This window comes from Anomaloglossus baeobatrachus, chromosome 10, assembly GCF_048569485.1.
Source record: "Anomaloglossus baeobatrachus isolate aAnoBae1 chromosome 10, aAnoBae1.hap1, whole genome shotgun sequence".
Classification (NCBI taxonomy): Eukaryota; Metazoa; Chordata; class Amphibia; order Anura; family Aromobatidae; genus Anomaloglossus; species Anomaloglossus baeobatrachus.
Window position 1 is genome coordinate 18,377,154 of NC_134362.1, and position 15,043 is coordinate 18,392,196.

Below are 15,043 nucleotides of genomic sequence, written 5' to 3' on the forward strand. Positions count from 1 at the left end.
ACATTTGAGAGCTCTGGGGATAACCATAATCAACCATATAGCATATTTGCTGGTCCAAATCACTCCATAAGTGACGCGTTTCGCTTCCGCTTCGTCTTTTCCCCCCTTGTCGTCCTGTCCCACGGTTGATCTTTTCACCAGATTGGTCATTCAGGATTTACGTAAAATTCCTGAAAAGAGATCACATGACAATCTAAGTTTAAGACAGAGGAGGGCAATTGATGAATTGGCTAAGATGAAAGACATCGTGGTGAAACAGGCCGACAAGGGGGGAAATGTGGTGATTTGGCCAACGGAGAAATACGAACATGAGGCATTTAAACAGCTGAATAACCGTGACTGTTATCGTAAGTTGGAAAGGAATCCGACAACAGTATTTCAGGGTGAACTTGAGAGGATACTTAGGAGGGCATTTAATGAAAACATTATACCGCAGTCGGTTTTTGAGGGCTTGGTCAAGCAGTTTCCTACAGCGCCAACCTTGTATTTTTTACCAAAGGTTCACAAGGACATATTGAATCCCCCGGGCAGACCTATTGTTTCGGGCATCAATGGTCTTTGTGAGCCTGTTTGCAACTTTTTGGATCATTATTTGAAGCCCCTGATGTTTGATCTCCCTTCATACATCAGAGACTCCACTGATTTCTTGGTCCGTCTGCAGGAGTTACATCTTGATGAAAATACCATAATGCTAACTGCAGATGTGGAATCTTTATATACATCTATATCTCATGCAGACGGACTAAGGGCAGTGGAGTTCTTTTTGGGTACTACCTCCCTGGATGGGGGGCTGGTCAATCTCCTGCTCACTCTGCTCAGATTTATCCTCACCCACAATTATTTTCTCTTCAGGGGGCGGTATTATCTCCAGGAAAGGGGCACTGCTATGGGGGCGTCTTGTGCGCCCTCTTATGCGTGCCTCTTCCTGGGATATTGGGAGCGCCAAATTCAATATGCAGAATTTCTGTTGATGATTTATATGATGGTTGTATATACATAAATACCTGGGGGGTAAATAATATAACAATGAATCCCTGGTGGCCAGTGATACATATACCGGTATGTCTCCCTGGTGGTCAGATGTATATGCATTTCTACCTGGTTACGAGTGGAATAAAAATAAATCCCTGGTGGTCAATGGCATACACATGAATTACAGTGACACATCTATGACTCCCAGGTAACCAATGGTAAATATACTGAATGACTCCCTGGTGGCGAGTGGTGTAATTACATGAGTCCCTGGTGGTCAGTGGTGTAATTACATGAATCCCTGGTGGTCAGTGGTGTAATTACATGACTCCCTGGTGGTCAGTGGTGTAATTACATGACTCCCTGGTGGCCAGTGGTGTAATTACATGACTCCCTGGTGGTCAGTGGTGTAATTACATGAATCCCTGGTGGTCAGTGGTGTAATTACATGACTCCCTGGTGGTCAGTGGTGTAATTACATGACTCCCTGGTGGCCAGTGGTGTAATTACATGACTCCCTGGTGGCCAGTGGTGTAATTACATGAATCCCTGGTGGTCAGTGGTGTAATTACATGACTCCCTGGTGGTCAGTGGTGTAATTACATGACTCCCTGGTGGCGAGTGGTGTAATTACATGAGTCCCTGGTGGTCAGTGGTGTAATTACATGAATCCCTGGTGGTCAGTGGTGTAATTACATGACTCCCTGGTGGTCAGTGGTGTAATTACATGACTCCCTGGTGGCGAGTGGTGTAATTACATGAGTCCCTGGTGGTCAGTGGTGTAATTACATGAATCCCTGGTGGTCAGTGGTGTAATTACATGACTCCCTGGTGGTCAGTGGTGTAATTACATGACTCCCTGGTGGCGAGTGGTGTAATTACATGACTCCCTGGTGGTCAGTGGTGTAATTACATGACTCCCTGGTGGCGAGTGGTGTAATTACATGAGTCCCTGGTGGCCAGTGGTGTAATTACATGACTCCCTGGTGGCCAGTGGTGTAATTACATGAATCCCTGGTGGTCAGTGGTGTAATTACATGACTCCCTGGTGGTCAGTGGTGTAATTACATGACTCCCTGGTGGCCAGTGGTGTAATTACATGAATCCCTGGTGGTCAGTGGTGTAATTACATGAGTCCCTGATGGCCAGTGGTGTAGTTACATGACTCCCTGGTGGCCAGTGGTGTAATTACATGACTCCCTTTTGGCCAGTGGTTTAATTACATGACTCCCTGGTGGCCAGTGGTGTAATTACATGACTCCCTGGTGGCCAGTAGTGTAATTACATGAATCCCTGGTGGTCAGTGGTGTAATTACATGAGTCCCTGATGGCCAGTGGTGTAGTTACATGACTCCCTGGTGGCCAGTGGTGTAATTACATGACTCCCTTTTGACCAGTGGTGTAATTACATGACTCCCTGGTGGCCAGTGGTGTAATTACATGACTCCCTTTTGGCCAGTGGTTTAATTACATGACTCCCTGGTGGCCAGTGGTGTAATTACATGACTCCCTTTTGACCAGTGGTGTAATTACATGACTCCCTGGTGGCCAGTGTTGTAATTACATGACTCCCTGGTGGCCAGTGGTGAAATTACATGACTCCCTGGTGGCCAGTGGTGTAATTACATGACTCCCTTTTGACCAGTGGTGTAATTTACATGACTCCCTGGTGGCCAGTGGTGTAATTACATGACTCCCTCGTGGCCAATGGTGTAATTACATGACTCCCTGGTGGCCAGTGGAGTGTATACACATGAATCAAAGGTTGTCAGTGGTTTGTGGAGCACAGTGGTATACATGAAATACACGACCACGAAAGAGCAATTTATTAACCTGAAGTGGGAGCCGGTGGTGGCATAAATGCGATTACTACAGAAGGAACGGGCTGCGTTTCATTATGTGAAGTAAAGCGATGCAATCAGGGCAGGACGGGGAACAACTGAGTCACATTTTGAGGTCGTCACTAAAAACGCAAAATACAAAGAAAGTGAATAAAAATGCAGAATAAGCAAAATGTCACGGAAGAAGTGACCCATGAGACATTTCAGCCGAAAAATGTATAATCAATCCAAAGTCATATATAGTACATCCATATGGTGCAGACATAGAGGAGAAGAAAAATATACAGTCCACATACATTATTCATGAAAGAAAATTATTCTGCAAAACCAGCTTATAGATATTTTTAAATATATATATATATATATATATATATATATATATATATATATATATATATATATATACACACACACAGTTAGGTCCAGAAATATTTGGACAGTGACACAAGTTTCGTTATTTTAGCTGTTTACAAGTTTACAAAAACATGTTCAGAAATACAATTATATATATATATAATATGGGCTGAAAGTGCACACTCCCAGCTGCAATATGAGAGTTTTCACATCCAAATCGGAGAAAGGGTTTAGGAATCATAGCTCTGTAATGCATAGCCTCCTCTTTTTCAAGGGACCAAAAGTAATTGGACAAGGGACTCTAAGGGCTGCAATTAACTCTGAAGGCGCCTCCCTCGTTAACCTGTAATCAATGAAGTAGTTAAAAGGTCTGGGGTTGATTACAGGTGTGTGGTTTTGCATTTGGGAGCTGTTGCTGTGACCAGACAACATGCGGTCTAAGGAACTCTCAATTGAGGTGAAGCAGAACATCCTGAGGCTGAAAAAGAAAAAATCCATCAGAGAGATAGCAGACATGCTTGGAGTAGCAAAATCAACAGTCGGGTACATTCTGAGAAAAAAGGAATTGACTGGTGAGCTTGGGAACTCAAAAAGGCCTGGGCGTCCACGGATGACAACAGTGGTGGATGATCGCTGCATACTTTCTTTGGTGAAGAAGAACCCGTTCACATCAACTGAAGTCCAGAACACTCTCAGTGAAGTAGGTGTATCTGTCTCTAAGTCAACAGTAAAGAGAAGACTCCATGAAAGTAAATACAAAGGGTTCACATCTAGATGCAAACCATTCATCAATTCCAAAAATAGACAGGCCAGAGTTACATTTGCTGAAAAACACCTCATGAAGCCAGCTCAGTTCTGGAAAAGTATTCTATGGACAGATGAGACCAAGATCAACCTGTACCAGAATGATGGGAAGAAAAAAGTTTGGAGAAGAAAGGGAACGGCACATGATCCAAGGCACACCACATCCTCTGTAAAACATGGTGGAGGCAACGTGATGGCATGGGCATGCATGGCTTTCAATGGCACTGGGTCACTTGTGTTTATTGATGACATAACAGCAGACAAGAGTAGCCGGATGAATTCTGAAGTGTACCGGGATATACTTTCAGCCCAGATTCAGCCAAATGCTGCAAAGTTGATCAGACGGCGCTTCATAGTACAGATGGACAATGACCCCAAGCATACAGCCAAAGCTACCCAGGAGTTCATGAGTGCAAAAAAGTGGAACATTCTGCAATGGCCAAGTCAATCACCAGATCTTAACCCAATTGAGCATGCATTTCACTTGCTCAAATCCAGACTTAAGACGGAAAGACCCACAAACAAGCAAGACGTGAAGGCTGCGGCTGTAAAGGCCTGGCAAAGCATTAAGAAGGAGGAAACCCAGCGTTTGGTGATGTCCATGGGTTCCAGACTTAAGGCAGTGATTGCCTCCAAAGGATTCGCAACAAAATATTGAAAATAAAAATATTTTGTTTGGGTTTGGTTTATTTGTCCAATTGCTTTTGACCTCCTAAAATGTGGAGTGTTTGTAAAGAAATGTGACAATTCCTACAATTTCTATCAGATATTTTTCTTCAAACCTTCAAATTAAACGTTACAATCTGCACTTGAATTCTGTTGTAGAGGTTTCATTTCAAATCCAATGTGGTGGCATGCAGAGCCCAACTCGCCAAAATTGTGTCACTGTCCAAAGATTTCTGGACCTAACTGTATATATATATATATATACTGTGTATATATAAATTCTCCCACCTACCGGATTGTCCATATGTGTAATAAAATATTAGGTTCTTTTTTTTTCTTCTCCTTTTCTTAGGTGAGAGGAAGTTACAATTTTCGAGATCATTACTCATCCTGGTTTATGAATTTACTGCCAGAATTCAAAAACTCTTAAAAAAAAAAAAAAACACAAAAAAATCCTAATTTGCAGTCTGTTGATTTAATTTTCTAGCCAATAACTAGGAAAAAAAAAGAGGGGTCTCAGTAGGAAGAACAAGCAGAGCCTCTTTTTCTCAGCCTCACAAAAATGTGGCTCCTCTGGGGAGGGGCATCCTCTCCAGTTTTTGGCTATTAGTAAATGCAATGGGACCAACCAGGACTGAGTCCCATTAATCCAAGTGTTTGAGTTGATCTGCCTCCGTATTTCTATATCCTAAGGGCCAATTCCACACTTTATGACTTGCTAACAATACAGCTCCTCTGGGGAGGGGCATCCTCTGCAGTTTCTGGCTATTTATTAGTAAATGCAATGGAACCAACTAGATCTGAGCCCCATTTATCCAAAGGCCCGATGATCTGCCTCCATATTTCTAAGTCCTAGGGACAATTCCATATCCCCTGACTTGCTAACAATACAACTCCTCTTAGGAGGGGCATCCTGTGCAGTTTCAGGCTATTAACTAGTAAATGCAATGCTACCAACCAGGACTGAGTCCCAATAATCCAATAGCTCAATGGTTTGCCTCCATATTTCTATGTCCTAGGGCCAATTCCACACACTGAATTGCTAACAATGTGGCTCCTCTGAGGAGGGGCATCCTCTGCAGGTTATGGCTATTAACTAGAAAATACAATGGGACCAACTAGATCTGAGCCCCGTTTATCCAAGGGCCCGATGATCTGCCTCTAGATTTCTAGGTCCTAGGGCCAATTCCATATCACCTGACTTGCTAACAATGCTGCTCCTCTGGGGAGGGGAATCCTCTGCAGTCCTCTGCAGTTTCTGGCTATTAATTAGTAAATGCAATGAGACCAACCAGAACTGAGCCCCAATTATCCAAGGGCCTCATGGTTTGCCTCCATATTTCTATGTCCTAGGGCAAATTCTACACCCCTGACTTGCTAACAATACAACTCCTCTTAGGAGGGGCATCCTGTGCAGTTTCAGGCTATTAACTAGTAAATGCAATGCTACCAACCAGGACTGAGTCCCATTAATCCAATAGCCCAATGGTCTGCCTCCATATTTCTATGTCTTGGGGCCAATTACACTCCCCCTGACTTACACCCCCTGACTTGCTAACTATGCGGCTCCTCTGGGGAGGGGCATCCTCTGAAGTTTCTAGCTAATAACTAGTAAATGCATTAGGACCAGGCAGGACTGAGCCCCATTAATCCAAGTGCCCGATGATCTGCCTCCATATTTCTATGTTCTAGGGCCAATTCCACACAGTCTGACTTGATAACTATGCGGCTCCTCTGGGGAGGGGCATCCTCTGAAGTTTCTAGCTAATAACTAGTAAATGCAATGGGACCAAGCAGGACTGAGCCCCATTAATCCAAGTGCCTGATGATCTGCCTCCATATTTCTATGTCCTAGGGCCAATTCTACACAGCTTGACTTGATAACTATGCGGCTCCTCTGGGGAGGGGCATCCTCTGCAGTTTCTGGTTATTAACTAGTAAATGCAATGGGACTAACCAGGACTGAGTCCCATTAATCAAAGGGCCTAATGATCTGCCTTCATATTTCTATGTCCTAGGGCCAATTCCACACCCTCTGATTTGCTAACAATACGGCTCCTCTGGGGAGGGGCATCCTCCGCAATTTCTGGCTATTAACCAGTAAATTTAATGGGCCCAATTAGAACTGAGCCCTATGTATCCAAGGGCCCAATGATCTGCCTCCATAGTTTTATGTCCTAGGGTCAATTCCACACCCTCTGACATGCTAAGAATACAGTTCCTCTGGGGAGGGGCATCCTCTGTAGTTTCTTGCTATTCTATAATGCATGAAGCAAGCAGAGATGGGCACCACTTTTCCATGGGCCTCTACATTTCCATTCTTAAGGGGAAACCACTTGAAAATTAACCCTAAGGTTACTGAATATTTCATAAATCAATAGAACACATGAAAATAAGCAACTTTATAATGTATCTTATCAGAGAAATCTGCTTTTTTCTCCTCCTGGACTGACTTTTCATCCAAAATTCTAGGTAAAATCTGTCAATTCTGTCTTTAGTTGAGATAGACTTTCTCATTACTGAGATGGAGATGACAGTTGGTGCTTTTAGGATTCTATGGAGATGGGAGAAGCCAGAGGCAGAAACAGACATTCTGCTGCAAGTTTTACTGAAAAAAAACATTTAGGCTATGTGCACACGCTGCAGATTTGGTGCAGAAATTTCCTCCACCAAATCTGCACCTTCTGGCAGAAGAACACAACAACATGGTGCATTTTTGGTGTTTTTTTTGTGAAGTCAATGGCTGGAAGGGTTAAAATACGCAGGCGAAAACATCCCAAAAAGTGACATGCCGCAGATTTTTTATTGCACAACAATCTGCAAGGAAAAAAAAAGCAACGTGTGCACAGCACTTCAGAATCTCATAGACTTTGCTGGGGAAGGATAGGCATGCAGCGTTCTCAAAAAATGCATCATGTGCATAGAACTTTATAAGCACCAACTGTCATCTCCTATAAGATTTTATGGTATATTCACTGAAGATTTTCCAATAATTTGAGATTTTTGAGAATGAATGAGGAGGAGAAAGAAGTGGATTTCTCTGATAAGATATATTACAAAGCTTATTATTTTTACGTATATTATTGATTTATGAAATGGAAATGAAAGCAGCGGTCACTGTATAACTGAAAATACATAGCGTTTGTTCCAGGAGGTGAAGGTCCTGCACTTTCCCATGGAAGCGTTACGTCATGCTGGATGTTGGGTGATGGCGCAGCTGAGATGGGATTTGCTCTTTCCTTCGGTTCCGGGCGTGTGTGCAGCTGACGCGTTCCCCGGACAGCCGGGTGATCTCACATATTACACATAGCGGGCTCGTCTCAACATCTCTGGGATTACGGGGCAATCAGCATTAATCTGCAAAATCCCGGCTCCTTCCTGTACCCCGGAGACCAATACACTTCTGTATAGACTTGTCCGACCTCTTATTCTGTATTACTCTGAATTTCCAATGACAAGGAAACCCCAAAATAACTGAGCAGAAGTCGTGACCTGTGATATATCACCTATTAGTCAATGCTCTGGACATCCCTTATTCCTAGTCACTAGCAAACATGTAGCATCATCCATAACACAATACAAGTACTAGCATCACCTCGAGCAAAAAAAGTAGCCCCTGAAACACTGGCAGCATCAACTCGAAGACTAGTACAGCACCCAGAACACTATTTACATCCCCTATAATATTTGTAGAATCACCTAGAACACTAATATCATTGCTTACAACACCTGCAACATCACCCAGAGCACTTGTTGCATTATATTGTACACTAGTGGCATCACCTAGAATACTAATAGTAGTATCACGTAGAAATATTGTAGTATCACCTAGCACACTCGTAGTAAAACCTAGAACAATTTTATTGTCACTTAGGGCACTAGTATATTACCCAGAACATTAGTAGTTACACCATAACACTAGTAGCATCACTTAAATCACTAATACATCACCTAGAACACTACTAGCATCACTTAGGGCACTAGTACATTACCCAGAACACTAGTAGTTACACCTAGAACACTAGTAAAATCACTTAGGGCACTAGTACATCACCTAGAACACTAGTAGTTACACCTAGAACACTAGTAGCATCACTTAAGGCACTAGGTCATCACCTAGAACACTAGGAACATCACTTAAGGCACTAGTACATCACCTAGAACACTGATGGTTACATCTAGAACACTAGGAACATCACTTAAGGCACTAGTACATCACCTAGAACACTAGTAGTTACACCTAGAACACTAGTAAAATCACTTAGGGCACTAGTACATCACCTAGAACACTAGTAGTTACACCTAGAACACTAGTAACATCACTTAAGGCACTAGCACATCACTTAGAACACTAATAGTAACACCAAGAACACTAGTACTATCACCTAGAACACTATTACCTTCTCCTAAAACATATGTAAGATCGCCTAGAACAATTTAAGGACCGCCTAGAACACTTGTACAATCGTATAGGACACAGGTATCATTACCTGTAACATTAGTATAATTGTTTAGAACACTTGCATCATCACCCAAAGTACTTGTTGTATTAATTTGAACACTAGTAGCATCATTTAAGGTACTAGTACATCACCCAGAACACTAGTAGTAATACCTAGAGTACTAGTACCATTATCTACAACACTATTACCATCCCCTATAACATTTGTACAATCACCTAGAATCGCATAGAACTCTAGTATCATCACTTGCAACATCACCTATAAAACATTGTATACTTGTAGCATCACCTAGAATATTATATCAACTAGAAATTTTGTAGTATCACCTAGAACACTAGTTGCATCACTTAGGACACTAGCACCTCCCCCAGAACACTAGTAACATCTAGCAAACTAGTAGCATTTCTCAGGGCACCAGTACATCACCTAGAATACTAGTTGTAACATCTAGAACACTACAGTAGTATCACCTAGAACAACACTACTTCTACTCAATATTCTCCATAGAATCAATAGAGATACAGTAACAAGTCCAAACTTTATAGACAGGAAAAGCAAAGTGATTAGGTATTGATTAGAACATTGTTTAACCCTTTATTCTTTATCCAGAGTGAAGCTGGTTTTTACCTGATGGCAAGACGGAGGATATTAGATTCAACTGTAAGGTTGAAAGTTGTAAGTAACTGTTTAGTATATTGGATTGATGGCCATATTTTATATTACTGGTTGGGAAGTCTCTTTCATACGCTGAGGTATAAATTCATATGTACCATAATATACGAGGTGCTCTCCAGCCACAATGGGAATCTGGACCTGGTCATTCTCCTTGGTCCCACAAGGAGGCTTATGATGGTGGATGCTTCCTCCAGAACTGGTTCCAGGTCACTGGTCTTCACCAATGCTTTAGATATGCCCTGATTTGTTTGATTGAACAAGGGCGTCCTGAAGCCATGTTGGATCCTTGATATATTAGTCTTATTTATACTAGGGCAAAGAAACCAGAAAAACAAGAGGTTTCTGCGGCAGCCAAAACTGTAAATCCCCTCCCGCACACAGTAGACAGAACGTCTCTGACTATCCTACCCAATTATACCACTTTGCCAAGGACTGAAAATGAAGAATTTTCCAGCTCCTTGTTTTTTTCCTTTCATACCTCTTCTCTGTCCAGGGCTTGTGCGTAAAGGAACAATAAATGCCAGTAAATTTTGTGATCATTTTTGAAAAAAAAAACAAGTAAATCAAAGCCTAAAAGTTTTCGATTTCTTTACATTCAAACTTTTCCTCGATCGGACGATTCGTCTTCGCGGAGACCTCGTGTCTTGGTGTCCTCCTTGTGTACTTGGGTCCTTCTCGTGTCCTTGTGTCCTCCTTGTGTACTTGGGTTCTTCTCATGTCCTCGTGTCCTCCTCGTGTACTTGGGTCCTTCTCGATACCTTTCCCAAAATCAGGTTTCAAAAATATCAAGCAGTGAATTTAGAAGGTTTACAAAACAAAAGGAGTTATTATTTATTGGTTTTGGGGCCATGATACTCTTAGAGATCTCATTCCTCTTCATATAGTAATCCATCAGCTCAAAGTGGATTTCCACAATCAGACGTGGTGCACTGGATTTCGTGAGTGACGTGCCGAATCTGCTCTGCTATTGGTCTGCTGAGCAGATCTCCAGATTGGCAGGTCAGACAGGCTCTGTGATTGGCAACAATTACTATTGGCAATCCTGGCTGGTGCATTGCGCATGCGCTGCCCATTGACGGACACTGGAGTTGGATTTGGGACTATATGGTTCTTTGGCAACCAAATCTGATTTTTAACCCATCAACCTAAGAAAATTAGGGCAAAATCAAGAGATAGGAATCCAGAGAAGAACTAATCCTGAAGAGCTAAATATAATTCAATGAAAATGTAATTATTAGCTAAGCCACAAGGGAATTAGGGGTTGTTGGCCCCCCTGGAAAGTGATTGCTGAGGGGTCTGAAGACCTTTATGTTATATGGATGGAAGGGGCTTAAAGCAACTTAGTGTATGAAAGTGTAATTCCAATAGATGCTTGGATGGAAATAAGGAAAGATGGAATGATGGATGGATGGATGGATGGATGGATAGATGGATAGATGGAATGATGGATGGATGGATAGATGGAATGATGGATGGATGGATGGATGGATGGACAAATGCAAGGATAGATGGATGGATGCATGGATGGATGGATGGAAGGATAGATGGAAGGATGGATGTACAGATGGATGGATGGAAGGATAGATGGAAGGATGGAAGGACGGATGATGGAAGGATAGATGGAAGGATGGATGGATGAACAAATGGAAGGATAGATGGAAGGATGGACGGATGGAAGGATAGATGGAAGAATGGATGGACAAAAGGAAGGATAGATGGAAGGATGGATGGATGGAAGGATAGCTGGAGGGATGGATGAACATATGGAAGAATAGATGAAATGATGGATGGATAGATAAAAGGATATATGGATATGTGGAAGGATGGATAGATGAAGGGATGGATATCAGGATGGATGGACGGCCAAATGGAAGGATGACAGATGAAGGATAGATAGAAGGATAGATTGATGAATGGACAAAAGGATAGATAGACGGATGGATGGATGAAAAGAAAGATTAGGGTCAGAGCGCCCATCAAAGTGCCAGTGGATCCTTTAGTGGTGGTCTCCATAATGCATCCCAAAGATCCTCCAATAGAGCCGACTTTGGAGCCAGTCACTTTCCGTCTGGTCTGTTTCTTGTAAGATAATTCACAAATAGCCTGTGGTGTAATCCACTTTGATGGACCCAAGGACCCTCAGCCTGACACTTGAGGAGGTGGAGAACCCTGTGGTGTCGGCATTTCCAAGTGCCCAAGCCCCATCCTGCTGTTAAATTAATATTGGTAAAGAACTATTAGAAATTAAAAAAAGTGACAACCTCTTAGTTCTTGTCTTGAGCGTCTGAAGCCCTGGAGTCGCCCATGATCGTGGCTGGCAATAATTAGTGCGATGTCTGTGTAGTCAGGGGGTCTCGCCCTCGGCCTCGTCTGCAGCCCCTCCTGTATGTTCTAGTAATCGGTATTTAATTCCAAGTAAAATAAATCTGGTGGAAACTTCACAGAGGATCATTAGTGGCCACGCGACTGACATCCCTACAGAATATCCCCGACAAGGATCCGAACCGCGGCCATCAATCAGCTCAGATTGTGTATGTAGCTGCCGTGTGAGGGGAACGTGGGCACAAGCGTGGTACAAAGTATGATCATCTACAAATGTATCATCCCATCAGGGAAAGGGAGCCATTACATGAAAAATAAAGAGGCCGGCCTTCATAGAGGTCACAATCATCAGCTGAGCCACAGAGAACAAGGGGTTGTAGGCCCCCCGGAAAGTGACTACACAGGGGTCTGAAGACCTCAGTGTTATGTGGATGGAAGGGGCTTAGAGCAATTTAGTGTATGAAAGTGTAATTCCAATGGTTGCTTGGATGGACGGACGGACGGACCGATCGATCAACAAATGGACAGACAGATGGAAGCATGGATGAACACATGGAAGAATAGATTGGATGGATGGATAGATGGAAGGATCGATGGATAGAAGGATGGTTGGAAGGTTGGGTGGACAAATGGAAAGATTTCTGGAAGGATGGATGGATGGAAGAATAGATGGAAGGATGAAGGACAGATGTAAAGATGGATGAATCAACAAAGGGAAAGAGATGGAAGGATGGATGGACGAATAGATGGAAGGATGGATGGACGGATGAAAGGATAGATGGAAAAGTGGATGGATGAATAGATGAAAGGAAAAATGTATGGATTAATGGATGTACAGATGGAAGAATGGATGGCTAGATTAAAGGATAGATGGAAGGATGGATGGATGGATGGATGGAAAGGTGGATGGGAGGATAGATGGAAGAATGGATGAACACATGGAAGGAAAGATGGAAGGAGAGATGGATAGATGGACGGATGGAGGATTAGATGGAAGGATAGATCGACAAATGGACGGACAGATGGAAGCATGGATGAACACATGAAAGAATAGATGGAAGGATGGATGGATAGATGGATGAAAGGTTGGGTGGAAAGATAGATGGAAGGATGGATGGACACATGGAAGAATAAATGTAAGGATGGATGGATAGATGGAAGGATGGATAAAAGGATGGAAGGATGGATGGATGGAAGAATAGATGAAAGGATAGACGGACAGATGAAAGGATAGATGGAAGGATGGATGGATAGATGAGAGGATAGATGGAAGGATTAATGGATGGATAGATGGAAGGATGGACAGACGGAAGGATAGATGGAATGATGGATGATGGAAAGATAGAAGGATGGATGGATGGATTAATAGATGAAAGGCGAGACGGACGGACGTATGAATGAATGGAAGGATAGATGGAGGATGGATGGATGGATGAATGGATAGACAAAAGGATAGATAGAAGTATAGATAGAAGGATGAATGGGCAGAAGGCTAGATGGAAGGATTGACTGATGGAAGGAAGGACGGATGGACAGATAAATATTGTAGATCCGCAGTGGGGGTTGCATGTTTTTGTGATATTAGTTTTCTGGGGCCTCTTTGATGATGGGCTTCGTGTTCCCGATGGTTTATGACTGTCTGCAGCCTGGTGCGGATTATATGTGAATTGTCTCCAGGTGCGTTGTTCTCCTGAACCCTCCAAAAATTATTAATCTCCTCTTCTCTCTGTACAGACCGATTTCCAGGCAGAAACATGGGAAAGCACATGCCCTGGAATCACCTTCCCCAGCAGCTGGGAGTGATCCCCTTTCACGACCCCCCCCCCCCTTCCGCTTTCTCGTCTCCGCGCACAGAGAACTCTAAACATGGATTACAGTCATCGCTAAAGTTCCATGGAATACCCGTCCTCTGACATCGACGCCATCAGCAGATCTCATCTCCGAGGAGGAACAGCGCAAGAAATGTAATCAACGGCTCAAACAAAAGGTGCGTTATATCCCTGGCGTGAGACGCTGCACACCAACATCCGCCACGTTTTATGGTGGTAGAACTTGTAGGACGTTCCGGCAGCTGGAAGCTTCTAGAAGCAAAAACAAACAACAACATAATCATCTTTTGTGCTTCCAGGTAATAAACGAGCTCATGTAATCAGGACCGAGGGCCGGGCATTATATTATCACTACCCTAATAAATCTTCCCCCATCATCGGTGATATTATTGAGAAGTGGAAGGAAACGCAGCAACTCAGCCACGAAGTGGAGACCCCGTAATGTTACAGAGCGGGGGGCCGAGTGCTGAGGAGCAGAGGACAGAAGAGTCCCCACCACTCTGATGACCCCATAACTGCAGGGTCCAGACCTCCTCTGGTAACAGCAGCACAAACACTGCGACCGCCAGGAGCTTCATGGCCGAGCAGCTACAACCATACATCACCAAGCACAATGCCGAACCGTACATCACCAACCACAATGCTGAGCCATACATCACCAAGCACAATGCCGAGCCGTACATCACCAACCACAATGCTGAGCCGTACATCACCAACCACAATGCCGAGCCGTACATCACCAAGCACAATGCCGAACCGTACATCACCAACCACAATGCCGAGCCGTACATCACCAAGCACAATGCCGAACCGTACATCACCAACCACAATGCTGAGCCATACATCACCAAGCACAATGCCGAGCCGTACATCACCAAGCACAATGCTGCGCCGTACATCACCAAGCACAATGCCGAACCGTACATCACCAAGCACAATGCCGAACCGTACATCACCAAGCACAATGCCGAACCGTACATCACCAACCACAATGCCGAGCCATACATCACCAAGCACAATGCCGAGCCGTACATCACCAAGCACAATGCTGCGCCGTACATCACCAAACACAATGCCGAACCGTACATCACCAAGCACAATGCTGAGCCATACATCA